Below are 14,499 nucleotides of genomic sequence, written 5' to 3'. Positions count from 1 at the left end.
CATGTTTTGAACCTTTTCAAAAGCCATTTGTTGTTTTACAGCAATCTTAGCAAGTTTAGAGTAGTTGGGCTTGAGATCTTCATCAGATTCATTCTCACTAGATTCAGAGGAGGTATATTTGAGTACCTTTGCACCCTTTGCCATGAAGCAATAGGTGGGAGCGTAGTCATCATTATCTTTGTCAGCCTTGTTGGTGAGGTCAAGTTCTTCAGAGTTGAAGATGGACTTGCTGACGAATGCAGTAGCGAGAGCCAGACTCGCCACACCAGACTCGGACTCCTCAGATGCCTCCTATTCCTCATGTTCCTCAGATGCAGCTTCAGAGTCCATTTCCTTGCCAATGAATGCCCGAGCCTTCTTGGAGCTGCTCTTCTTGTGAGATGAAGACTTCGAGGATTTTGATGATGAAGATTTTGACGATTTCTTCTTCTTCTTAGCGTCATCAGAACTGTAATCCTTGTATTTCTTCTTCTTTAATTCCTTTTCCCACTGAGGACAATCTTGAATATAGTGACCAGGTTTCTTGCATTTGTGGCATAGCCTTCTCTTAGAGTCACTTGATGAGGAATCACTGCTCCTTGAGGATTTTCCAAAGCGACCATGTCTTGAGAACTTCTAGAACTTCTTCACGAGAAGTGCTAGCTCCTGGCTCAATTCTTTAGGATCACCAAGGCTACTACCAGAATCTTCACATTCAGATTCAGACACAGCCTTGGCCTTCAGGGCACGTGTTTTGCCATAGCTTGAACCATAGAGATCTCTCTTTTCAGCAAGCTGGATCATGAGTATTTAGCCTCTCGAGGATACCAGCGGGATCTAGTGACTTGTAGTCAGCATGTTCTTGTATCATCAGTGCCAGAGTATCAAATGAGGAATCAAGCGATCTCAACAATTTCTTCACCACCTCATGGTCGGTGATGTCAGTGGCACCAAGTGCTTGAAGAGATGTCAGTGAGGCGATCGAAGGTTTGTTGAACATTTTCATTGTCGAGTCTTTTGAAGCGATTGAAGAGATTGCAAAGAACATCAACTCGAGAGTCACGCTGAGTTTAGACACCTTCATTTACTTTGGACAGCCTATCCCAGATAAGCTTAGCAGTTTCCAAAGCACTCACTCTTCCATACTGTCCTTTGCTCAGATGGCCACATATGATATTCTTCGCTTGAGAATCGAGTTGCTTGAATCTCTTCACATCGGTAGCGTTCGGTAAGGGTGAGACAGTGGGAACACCATTTTCCACAACATACCAGAGATCGTTATCAATTGCCTCAAGATGCATTCGCATCTTATTCTTCCAGTAAGGGTAGTCTGTCCCATCGAAGGTAGGACAGCCAGCAGAGACCTTGATCATACCTGCGGTCGACATAACTAAAACTCCAGGTGGTTAAACCAAAATCACACAGAACAAGGGAGTACCTTGCTCTGATACCAATTGAAAGTGCATTATATCGACTAGAGGGGGGGTGAATAGGCGATTTTTATGAATTCTTCACTGAGGAATTTGCCGGTGAGGAAATTCCTTAGCGAAGAACTACTTGTAACAGAATAAGTACTTAGAAGTAAGCATAACAGAATACAGACATAGTCATCATGATGAAATGGAGACAAGCACAGAGTACAGAAAGCGTAATCATAGGATAACACAAGATGAAGACAAACAGACTGAAGAAATTGAACTAAGGAAATTGAGAAAGTCTTCAGTCAAAGTCTTCAAACATAGATATGAACAATCACTCAACACAGTAATGAGGAAATGAAAGAGTTGAGGAAATAGAACCAGTAAGGTTGGTGAAGACAATGATTTGGTAGACCAGTTCCAACTGCTGTCTCAGTTGTATGTCTGGTTGGAGCGGCTGAGTATTTAAACTCGAGGACACACAGTCCCGGACACCCAGTCGCTGAGCACGCAGCTCAGGACTCCAAGTCCTCACCGTATTCTCCTTGAACTAAGGTCACACATACCTCGTTCAGTCACTCATGGTAAGTCTTCAGGCGACTTCCAAACCTTCACAGACTCGGTCGCTCGGCGATCCACAATTCCTCTTGGATGCTCTAGACCATGACGCCTAACCGTTTGGAAGAAGCACAGTCTTCAAAGGTAACAAGCATCGGATCCACGCAGGATCAATCTCTTCAGTGATGCTCAATCACTTTGGGGTTGTAGGTGTTTGGGTTTGGGTTTTTCCTCACTTGATGATTTTCGCTCAAAGTCCTTGGAGGATGGGATGCTCTCAAATGACAAGTGTCAGTTTCTCTCGGAGCAGCCAACCAGCTAGTGGTTGTACGGGGGCGGCTATTTATAGACTAGGGAGCAGCCCGACATGATAAGACATAAATGCCCTTCAATGATATGATCGTTAGGTGGATAAGATATTTTGGGACAGCTGGCGCGCAGCACAGCAACGGTCGGAAATTTGACTCTCAAATTCCTCAGGGCTATCATGTTCCTCACTGTGTAGGCAATCCGCATTGGCGAATTCCTAACTCCTCAGTCAGAACAAATTCCTCAGCGACCAGAAGAACTTCGTCTCTGTCACTGAAGAAATTGACTGAACTGTATGAGATTTCCAAAGGCTTCACTCGAAGGGATTGGTAGGTGTAGGATTTTGAGTTGAGCATCACATGGAAATTTTTCCTTAGTATTCCCTCGACCCCCTTTAACAGGACGGTGTTTCCTATGACTCAAGAAAGAGAACACGAAACAATGAAAAAAAAAGTCTTCACGCTTCATGTTCCTCAAATGAATACCAAGTCTTCAAGGTCACACCAATTTCTTCACTTTCAAAGTCTTCAGAATATCAAAGTCTTCAGTCGAAGAACTTCATTTTAAGGGGTCAACTTTCTCTGTAAATATCAAACTCTTCATAGTCTTATAGACCTGTGTACACTCATAAACACATTAGTCCCTTAACCTATAAGTCTTCAATACACCAAAATCACTAAGGGGCACTAGATGCACTTACAGGTCCGGACGGCCTCCCGGTTAAATTTTTCCAGACCTTCTGGAACATGATTAAACCGGAGGTCATGGCCATCTTCGACGAGTTCTACGTGGGCTCCATCGATCTCGGGCGACTCAACTAGTGGATCATCTCTCTCATTCCCAAGGTTCCTGGTGCGTCCGACATTCGTCAATTTCGCCCGATCACAGTCATTAACGTGATCTTCCGGATCCTGGCCAAAGGGTACGCCAATAGGGTGACCCTGCTGGCTGACCGTGCGACTCACCCCAACCAGTCGGCCTTCATTAAGGGTCGTTATATCCTGGATGGGGTCCTAGTTCTTCATGAAGTCCTTCATGAGGTCCGCATCAAACACCTCAAGGCGGTTTTCCTGAAGATTGACTTCCATAAGGCCTATGATACGGTTAGCTGGCCCTTCCTTCGGGAAGTCCTTCTTCGGAAGGGATTCGATGACCGGTGGATCACTAGAGTCATGCAAATGGTCTCTTGCGGTCGCACGGCCGTGAACATCAACGACGAGATTGACCCTTTCTTCCCCACCCTCTGTGGGCTTCGACAAGGCGACCCCATCTCCCCGTTCTTGTTCAATATGGTCGTGGACGCGCTTGCCTCCATCCTGGATAAGGCGAAAGCTGCTGGCCATATCCGTGGGATTACCCCCCACCTCGCTGGTGGCTCCGGAATCTCCATCCTCCAGTATGCTGACGACACTATCATCATGGTCAAAGGTTTGGAGACGGACATCTCCAACCTCAAGTTCCTCCTCCTCTGCTTCCAACAAATGTCTGGCCTCAAGATCAACTTCGACAAGAGTGATGTTATGGTGATGGGCTACTCCCCCTCGGAGTCTTTGGCCATTGCCAACGGGCTTAATTGCCGCATGGGCTCCTTCCCCTCGACCTACTTGGGTACGCCCATTAGTGACTCCCGGCTCACCGTCGCGGACTTGCGCCCTTCCGTGGCCAAGATCCAAACGCGCATCGAGCCCTGGCAGGGGAGGTGGTTATCTAAGGCGGCCCGGACTATTCTCATCAACTCTTCCCTCTCCAGTCTCCTCTTGTTTCTCATGAGCTTCTACAGTCTCCACGAGACCCTGCATCATGAGATCGTCAAGGTCCAATCTCGCTTCTACTGGGCGGGTGACAACAATAAGCAGAAGTATCATATGGTCAGCTGGTCGGACATTTGCAAGCCCAGGGAGCAAGCTGGCCTAGGAATTATGTGCTCTAAATGGATGAATATGGCCCTCCTCTCCCGCTGGCTTTGGCGCATCTCGCAAGGGCATGGTGGCCTCTGGCTTGACATCATCCGGAAAAAATACTTGCGCGGACAGCCCCTCGCCTTCTGCCAGAAGTCTGGTGGATCCCAGTTCTGGCAATCAATTGTCCAGCTACTTCCGATCCTCCACATCGGGACCTCCATCTCGGTCGGCTCCGGAGCTTCGACGTTGTTCTGATTTGATCGCTGGGCCGGGGACACCCCCTTTGCGGCGCGCTTTCCCGGCCTCTTCTCCATCTCCGTCGATCCCGTGATTTCTGTCGAAAGGTCCATTCTTGACCTAGGGCGCCTTGCTTTTCAAAGGCCTTTTGGTCCCTTGGAATCCTCCACCTGGCGTGAGTTGCTTGATTGAGTTGCCCTCCACGAACCTATGGTGGACGGTGGCCCTGACCTAGTGCGCTGGCGCCTTGATCCTTCGGGCCAGTTCTCCACCAAGTCGTTGTACCTGCCCATCGTACCCTCTTCCGCCCCTCCCCCTATCGACGTGTGGCCCATCCACCTTCCTCTGAAGATCCGTATCTTCATGTGGCAATGGATTCGCGGGCGGGTCCCGTCTGGGGTTGAGGTGCGCAAGCGGAATGGCTCGGGCACTGGCATCTGCCCACTTTGCGGTGTCCCCGAAGACTCGAATCACATTTTCTTCTCCTGTGTGTCCGCCCAGTTCATCTGGAGTTGCTTTCGCGAAGCGGTCGGTGGAAATTGGTGCCACACCAACTTTCCAGACTTATTTGCCGAACTCCAAATGTCCCCCTTGTCGTCTCGCCACATTAGGTGGCTTGAGATTGGGGTTCTCGCTTTGACCCTCTGGACGATCCGCAATAAGCTTGTGATTCAGCGCACTCCTCTTCGACGGGCTACTGACGCTCTCTTCAAACTTTTGGCTTTCTTGCAGCTTTGGCGGCCGCTTAGCCGCCCTCCGGACCGCGACGCCATCTCTGCCTTCATCGCCGACCTCCACTCGATGGGTGTCCGTCTGTCGCCGCCGCCCCCGCCGCCCCCGCCGGAACCAGACTAGACGCTTTCCTCATCCGGCTTTTTCTGGTTTTTATTTTTGGGCTTGTTAAGTTGTGCCCTCAGCAGAACCTTTGTAATATGTTGTGAGACTTGTGTGTGTGTGTGTGTGGACTAGTCCTTGTATGTGTGCTCTATGGTGGTTTTCTTTATTTATAAAGCGGGGCGAAAGCCTTTTTCGGTATTGCATTACTCTTTTTTCCATCAACTAAATACACTAGATGCATGCTGGATAGCGATCGATGTGTGGAGTAATAGTAGTAGATGCAGGAAGGAGTCGGTCTACTAATATTGGACGTGATGCCTACATAATGATCATTGCCTGGATATCGTCATGATTATTTGAAGTTCTATCAATTGCCCAACAGTACTGTTTGCTATTTTTCTCGAGAGAAGCCACTAGTGAAACCTACGGCCCCTGGGTCTCTTCTTTAATATATTTGCCTTCATGATCTATTTTCCTTTGCTTTTATTTTCAGATCTATTAAACCAAAAATACAAAATACCTTGCTGCACTTTATTTCATTTGCGATCTATTTATCCTATCTATCACAACTTTATCACGTCTTCTCGCCAATTTGAGGCACCGTTACCCGAAAGTGATTGACAACCCCTTTAACACGTTGGGTTGCGAGTATTTGTTATTTGTGTGCAGGGGCTGTTTACATTGCGTTGCTTGGTTCTCCTACTAGTTCGATAACCTTGGTCTCGTCACTAAGGGAAATACCTACCATCGTTGTGCTGCATCATCCCTTCCTCTTTGGGGAAATACCGATGTAGTTCAAGCAGGCATCATGACCCCTGATAATTTGAGTCAGAAGGATTAAGAGGTTGACGAAAGAGACCAGCTTTTGGAAGGGAAAGAGTCAGACTATGTGGCACCTCGTTTTGACGCTTGCGAGGGGCAAGAGTGTTGGGTAAGCCGGAGACAAGCTCTTGGGTCCCGTCATTCTGGGTCATGCGTCTTGAGGTATGTTGTTGTTGCTTCAAAAGAAAATCGGGGTCCAAATGAGCAAGAGGATGAGAAAATCTTACTTTCCGGATGATCCGTCGTATTCTCTTTCTTTGCAAAGGTTCTGAGTCGGAGGAGATAGGAATTACCTCTACCGCGTCAGCTTGGCTTGTCTTCTTGTCATCCTGAGAAGAGTCGGCATCAATAAGTTGCATCAAAAGACAACCAAGAGAGTCAAGTTCTACCTCTGAGTCATCTATCTTGAGGAGATTGTCTGTTGTTTGCTTTTTATGGCGAGTCGGAGCACGGGCTTTGGACTTAATCTTCTTGACCGGGACGGCGGCTTGCAGCCTCTTGCTATAGAAAGGAGAGTCGGCATGCGGATGCATGAGTAATAAGTTAAGCAATATGAAATGCAAAGGAATAAGCAAACAAATTGAAGGGTCATCCAAGATACTTACAAGCGGAGGCGGGTTAAGTGTATAGAAAGGGTTCACTCCCACTTTGCGGCAATTCTCCAGGGTTTCTCCAAGCAATGATTTAACTATGGCAGTAGTGAAGGAAATATGCCCTAGAGGCAATAATAAAGTTGTTATTTTATATTTCCTTATATCATGATAAATGTCTATTATTCATGCTAGAATTGTATTAACCGGAAACTTGATACATGTGTGGATACATAGACAAAACACCGTGTCCCTAGTATGCCTCTACTTGACTAGCTCATTGATCAAAGATGGTTATGTTTCCTAGCCATGGACATGTGTTCTCATTTGATGAACGGGATCACATCATTAGGAGAATGATGTGATGGACAAGACCCATTCGTTAACTTATCATAATTATCGTTCAGTTTTATTGCTACTGCTTTCTTCATGTCAAATACATATTCCTCCGACTATGAGATTATGCAACTCCCGGACACCGGAGGAATGCCTTATGTACTATCAAACGTCACAACGTAACTGGGTGATTATAAAGATGCTCTACAGGTATCTCCGAAGGTGTCTGTTGGGTTGGCATAGATCGAGATTAGGATTTGTCACTCCGAGTATCGGAGAGGTACCTCTGGGCCCTCTTAGTAATGCACATCATATGAAGCCTTGCAAGCAATGTGACTAATGAGTTATTGCGGGATGATGCATTACAGAACGAGTAAAGAGACTTGTCGGTAACGAGATTGAACTAGGTATGAAGATACCGACGATCGAATCTCAAGCAAGTAACATACCGATGACAAAACGTATGTTGACATAGCGGTTCAACCGATAAAGATCTTCATAGAATATATGGGAACCAATAAGAGCATCCAGGTTCTGCCATTGGTTATTGATCAGAGAGGTGTCTCGGTCATGTCTACATAGTTTTTGAACCCGTAGGGTCTGCACGCTTAACGTTCGATGACGATTTGTATTATATGAGTTATGTGTTTTGGTGACCGAAGGTTGTTCAGAGTCTCGGATGAGATCACGGACATGATGACGAGTCTCGAAATGGTCAAGAGGTAAAGATTGATATATTGGAAGGTGGTATTCAGACACCGGAAGTGTTCCAGAGTGTATCGGGTACATACTGGAGTACCGGAGGGGTTACCGGAACCCCCTGGGGAAGGATATGGGCCATATGGGTCATAGGAGGAAGGCTAACAGAAGGAGTCCGGATTGGACTAGGGGAGGGGGCGGCACCCCCCTTTCCTTCTCCTACTCCCTCTCCTTTCCCCTTTCCCGCTCCGGTAAAAGGGGGCGCATTGGACTAGGAGTCCAAGTGGGACTCCTTCCCACTTGGGGCATGCCTAGGACAGCCTCCTCCCCTCTCCCTCCTTTATATACGGGGGCGCCCCTAGAGGACACACCAATTGGTCCAAGCTGTGTGCGGCGCCCCCCTCCACGGTTTACGCCTCCGGTCATATTCTCGTGGTGCTTAGGTGAAGCCCTGCGCGGATCACATCACTATCACCGTCACCACGCTGTCGTGCTGGCGGACTCATCTACTCCTTCGACCCTCTGCTGGATCAAGAGCTCAAGAGACGTCATCATGCTGAACGTGTGCAGAACTCGGAGGTGTCGTGCGTTCGGTATGAGAAGACGTTCGACTACATCAACCGCGTTAAGCAAATGCTTCCGCTTTTGGTCTACGAGGGTATGTGCACACACTCTCCCCCTCTCATTGCTATGCATCTTCTAGATAGATCTTGCGTGAGCGAAGGAATTTTTTTGAAATTACATGCTATGTTTCCCAACAAGTAGTCTCATCATCGTTTAAGGATGTTTGATTAAAGCATTGGGGATCTTTGGTGGCACATGTGTATTCACACATTGAGCTGCTGCGCCGGCTCAATGGCAAGATTCTCCAAGATACCCAACAGCGGACCAAGTCAACTCCAGATAAGCCATTGGCTACCAAGGCCCTTATTTTTTAGAAAATGGATGAATATTTAACCCACTCGGCAGCTGTAATACGATTTGTAAGCTCGTGTGTAGGGCTAAGCTGGAAGGTGCGGAAACCCAGCAAGGGATTCTCACCGGGTGGAGAGGTATCATGTCAGTAGAACCAAGTATAGTTCCAATCTTTTGGATGACTAGGAAGTGTGGCTGCAGGGAAAACAACGTCTCTATTCCTCTGAATGGAGATCCCATCAAGCTCGAGACTAGGTCCGTCTGTCATCTCAGTTTGGCGGTTGAGGTAAAAGTACTCTCTGAATAGATCAACTTCAGGCTCCATTTGAAGATACACTTCGCAGAAGACTTGGAAGTTGCAGATGTTGGATACGGAATCAGGGACAATGTCTTGAGGATGAAGTTTATAAAAATGCAGAACATCCCGGAAGAACTTTAACCCAAGTGGTGAGAAGCCACAAAGGAAGTGATCTGAAAAGATAATAACTTCCCCTTCTTTAGGTTGAGGTTTAATCTCAGCGCTGGAGCTCGCCAGTGGATGACATCTTTTGCTGCTAAGACTCCCATGTCAACATGCTCCTTGAGAGATAGCTCAGAGACTCTAGAAGCGACCCAATCGCAAGAAGTGGGAGTTTTAGTCATTGCTGGCGGGTTAAAAGCTGCAATCAAGGAATAAAAAGGTGTGGTGGGTTAAAATTACAACGATAAATTTCCCTAAAGGTTGCAATGATGTTTTAGCAGTAGTGAGCCAGTTTTGATTATAAGGTTAATCATTATGATGAATCATGGAAAAGTTATAAGCCGCCCAGACAAGCCGGCAAGATTCCGGTGGGTCACAAGTTTATTGATAATCCGGCCTAGTACTGAAGGGTTACAAATTCATGGTTAAAGTTAGTCGTATGTTGGCAGATTATGAAGTTACCATTGTAAGCCGGCCAAGTGCTGGCGGGTCAATTGTCTACGAATTCAAGGTTGTTGAAATTTTGCTAAGTGTTGGACAAACAAGTTTTGTAGATTGCAGCTACAATTACAGATCTACAACAGTTCAGAAAAGAGGAAAAATTTAAACCTAGAACATGGCTACGGAAGAACTAGTAGGTTGGGGATTGATTCTCAGGGAGAAAGGATATATCTAAGGATTGAGACAAACACTGAAACTGCTACCGCACGACTTCAGTCTTGTTTTGGATTGAACTAAGCGTCAGATGGATGAACTACGATGAACTTGGACGAACACGACGAACACCGATGAACTAGGGTGACCTAAAGCATATCTGAAGTGAAAGAAGATGAATACCTGGCGATGCTAATGAATAGCGGGAATGCATCGCAATTCTTTGGTCCAATCAGGTTGATGCAGCAGCCCTGTCGAAGTTGTCGGTGAAGAACGGCGGCGGTGGAGACCGTTGTCGTGGTGACGGCGCAAGGAAGACGAAGAAGAGAGGGAGATGGGGGTAAAAGTGAAAAAGGGGGACCCCCATCCCTATTTATAAAGGAAAAGTGAAATACTAAAATGGCAGGCGCGGAAATCGAGGAGGCGTCATGATTATCCTAACAATGGAGGCGCCTCGATTCTCAGATGGTTAATTAATGCGGAAAGATCCGTTGTGATGGCATAGGTCTGTTCTGAATTTATTTTACGTGACGTCATGGCGGGTTACAGTGATCTGTTTAAAATTAAATATTGGTAAGAATCAAAGAAGACTCGCTAACGGGAAGCAGTGAAGATTGACATGAACAGGTTCAAATCAATCTGGGGCCTAATGTTGGAGATATAACCCCGCGGTGTGACCCGCCCAGGAGGGACCGGGTTATACTATTGGCGGTTCAGCGGTAACGTCCGAAGAAGGCCCAAGAGGCCCGATGAAGGACCTAGAGGCCGACTTCGTGATGAGCCGCCAGAAGGCTCAAGTCCAGATAAGGGTGTGAGACCCGACACTTGTAAGTCGCCCAATGATGACTTGTTTAGAAAGGCAAGGTGATTTAGAACCCTGGTCGGTCACGTTGTGTGATCCGGCTGGGACTCTTGTAAGCCCAGGGCCTCGACCTGTGTATATAAGGGCGAGACCCTGCGGCGGGTTAGATTAAGAAACAATTGATCAAGAGCTAGGTCAGGCGATTTCGCTCCCTTGTAATTGATACTCAAGAAATACAACTTGAAGCAGGACGTAGCCTTTTACCTCGTTGTGAGGGGCCGAACCTGGGTAAACTTGTGTCTCTTGTCTCGTTCAACCCCTTTAAGCTAACCAACGTTGTAATGGCCCCACACTTCTTTTCACAAGGACATCTGTCATGACAAAACCACGACAATGTGGCAATCGGAAACTTTATGGCAGCTGATGACATGTTGTGTTGTTCTGCACAATATGATTGTCGAGAATGAGGGTGATGGTGTAGTCCAAACCCATGATTTTCAAGCACCCAAAGAACAAGTTAAAATCCTGGAAAATCAAGATGTGGCACATCTTATGAACTTTCTGCAGATGCATCAGAATCTTCGAGATCGGTAGGTGCACACGTACCTACTCAATGATCTTGTGGAGCACATGTGGATCCACAATGGCAACCTAAGGAGGCAATGCTTGAGTTTGGCACTTCAAATAAATTTTATGCAAACGTTGTGTATGCTTTTTTTGCGGGAGAACGCTATGTATGCTTGATACCTGCTATTTACGTGTGACATTGTGTTGCACGATCGACATGCATGTATTTGCATGGATTTGAGAGTCCGGATTTAAAATATATAAATACATGGAAGGAAATATGCGGGCTCATCCGGATATGGCCGGACGCGTCCGCGGGCGTCCGAGCGGCCGGATTTGTCAAGTCCGGCTATAGATGTCTAAGAAATTTATATCAACCACAACAACTCTTATGTTATGCACCCTTATTTTGGCATTATGAGACCAGAGGCCAAGTATCCATTTAGACGCGTCCATAGTTTTCGCGCAAGTCATCAATCAACGCTAAGGGCATGTACAATGGTGCTATCTTAAAAGTGCCACATAGGATTAAGGATGAGGTGGAGGAGAAAAAACTCACAAGAAAAGGCTTGTCTTCTCTTATTTAAGATAAGACAAGAGATAATCTCTTAGCACAATTTGTCTCACCATGTTTTAAGAAATGACTAGCTATTGAAGATAAGGCTAAGATATAACCCATTGTAGACATACTTTTTTGTCATCTTTAAATTACATGCAAGACCTAAGATAAGACTGTCTTATCAACCATTGTACATGTCCTAATGGTATTCTTCATCTCTTGGTTATTCTTAGACCATAGTTGCCATGTATGGTTAACCACAGTTGTCATGTGTGTTTATCTGGTTGCCACATATGCGCAACTGCAGGTGCCGTCTAGCAACGAATCATAATTGTCATGTGTGTTTACCTAGTTGCCACGTACGCGTAACTGCAGTTGCCATCAAACAACGTACGAGTGTCGTATGGGCAAAAAGCAGTACGCCCACACGCGTGTGGGCTAGGTGATGGCTGTGTGGGCAGAAACTAGTTCGCCCATACAGCGTAGCTGACAAACCGCGTGCGCGGGGCGTGTGGGCAAACTCTTCAACGCCTACACACCAGCCCCGTCCTACATGGCATGCAAATTCTGTCTCACTGTGTCAAGATTTGTGCAAACTCGACTAAACGGTGATCCACGCGTGTGGGCGTGTTGCAAAACTGCCACACGCATGGGCGTTAGTATTTGGGTTTTAATGGGGTCCGCGTTCGTATTTTCATTGATCCTTCTTGCTCGTTCATATAACCAAACGATGGTGCATCGTTCTCCATAGGGATTAAGAGGACACACCCCTCACCCTCTTCCTATTTATCGTTCAGGAGACTTATTGATTTTAACTCGCATTGTTATTTAAATTGGTAGGTTTAGGTATAAGGAAGCGAGATGGAACTAGATGTGTCCTGACTATTACATATATAAATCATATGTCATTGGTATTTTGTTGTTCTTTTTCTTATATTTAATTGAGTCACTTAGATGTGCCATAACTAGGGCACATCCCTAGACACACCCTTACATAGATGACTAGGGCACATCTACATGTGCAATAACTTTCACATGTTATTGATTTTGTAGATAAGGTAACAAGGTTCTTTCTATGTGAAAGTAGCATTTTATCTTATCTACAAAATCAAGGGCTAGCTCAGTTGGAATGCACCTAAAAGAAAAGTAACATGGCAGCATGTCGCACGCTTCATTTGTACTAGTTTGTTGGGTACCTAAAAGGAATCTAGTTGGGCCGGACGAGGTGGTCAGTGTGGCTGTGGGGTCTTTTTTCACGGAAAACCCTATTTGCCGCTCTCTGCAGCAAACAGTCGGGGCTCCGCACAGCGGCTATCGAGCACGCACCTGGGCTGGCCTGTTAAGCGTTCCAAATACACCGGTTTTGGGAACCTTCTGTGACTGTTTCTAGCCAGGTTTTTTTCCGGTTTTGGGAACCTTCTAGAAGGTTTCTGAACCGGTTTTTTCTTTTCATATTTATTTTCGTTTTTATTTTTTATTTTTCTTTCCTTTTTCGTTCTTTCTATTTCTTTTTTCTGTCTTCTTTTCTTTCTTCTTGCTCTTTTTCTTTTATCTTTTAACTTATTTTTTCAGAAAATTTTCTAAAAAGAAAATTCTTTATTTCTTTTTCAAAATTGTTGTCGTTACACAAAAAAGTTCAAAACTTTGAAAATTCAGAAAATGTATCAGATTTCAATTTTCAGTTCACATATTCAGAAAATGTTCGCCCTTCCAAATTTGTTCGGGATTTTTCAAAATTGTTCTCCGTTTCAAAAAATATTCTCAAGATTCAAAAAATGTTTGTTCTTTAAAAAATTGTTCATGCTTTCAAATTTGTTCAGGATTTTTTTAAATTGTTCTATGTTTCAAAATTTGTTCTCAAGATTCAAAAAATAGTTTGCGCTTCCAAATTTGTTCTCAAGATTCAAAAATTGTTCGTGCTTTAAAAACATGTTCACAAATTCCAAAAATGTTCATGTTTTGAAAAATGTTTGTGTAATTCAAAATTTGTTAGTTTTCATAAAATTTGTTCACATATTCCAAAAATGTTCATGTTTGAAAATGTATTCACAAATTCAAAAATTGTCTGCATGTTCATGTTTGGGAACCTTCCAGAAGGTTCTTGAACCGGTTTTTCTGGTTTTCTTTTTTGTTTCTTATTCTTTTTTCGGTTTTAGTTATTTCTGTTTCTTTTTTTCTGTTTCTTTTTTTCTTTGGTTTTTTATTTCTTTTGCTTTTCTTCTCTTTTTTCAAAAAATCGAAAATTTTAAGTTTTGTTCGTGTTTCCAAAAAAGTGCAGTTTTGAAAAAATGTTCTCAAAATACAAAAAATGTTCTCATTAGACAAAAAAGTTCAAAACTTTCGAAAATCAGAAAATGTACCTGATTTTAATTTTTTGTTCACATATTCAAAAAATGTTCGCGCTTCCAAATTTGTTCTCAATATTTAAAAATGTTCGTGCTTTAAAAAATTGTTCGCGCTTCCAAATTTGTTTGGGATTTTTCAAAATTGTTCTCTATTTCAAATTTTGTTCTCAACATTTCAAAAAATGTTCGTGCTTCAAAAAATTGCTCGCGCTTCCAAATTTGTTCTCAAGATTCAAAAATTGTTCACAAATTTGAAAACTGTACATGTTTTCGAATTTTGTTTGGGAAATTCAAAAAAAATAGTTTTCATAAATTTTGTTTGCATTTTAAAAAAATGTACGTTTAAAAATTGTTCAAAATTTGGGGGGAAAATTGGGATTTTTCCAAACAGTGTTAAATCCGGAACTGTTCTTCATTTCTTTTATAGTTCCGCTGTACCCAGATCGCTAGGTCTGTTCTATCGCAGTGGCTAGCACCGTGGTTGCGCAAGCAAGCAGTCGCGTGTTCGATT

The sequence above is a fragment of the Triticum dicoccoides genome, chromosome 6B (genome assembly GCF_002162155.2).
Source record: "Triticum dicoccoides isolate Atlit2015 ecotype Zavitan chromosome 6B, WEW_v2.0, whole genome shotgun sequence".
NCBI classification, from domain to species: Eukaryota; Viridiplantae; Streptophyta; class Magnoliopsida; order Poales; family Poaceae; genus Triticum; species Triticum dicoccoides.
This window is presented reverse-complemented; position numbering follows the sequence as displayed.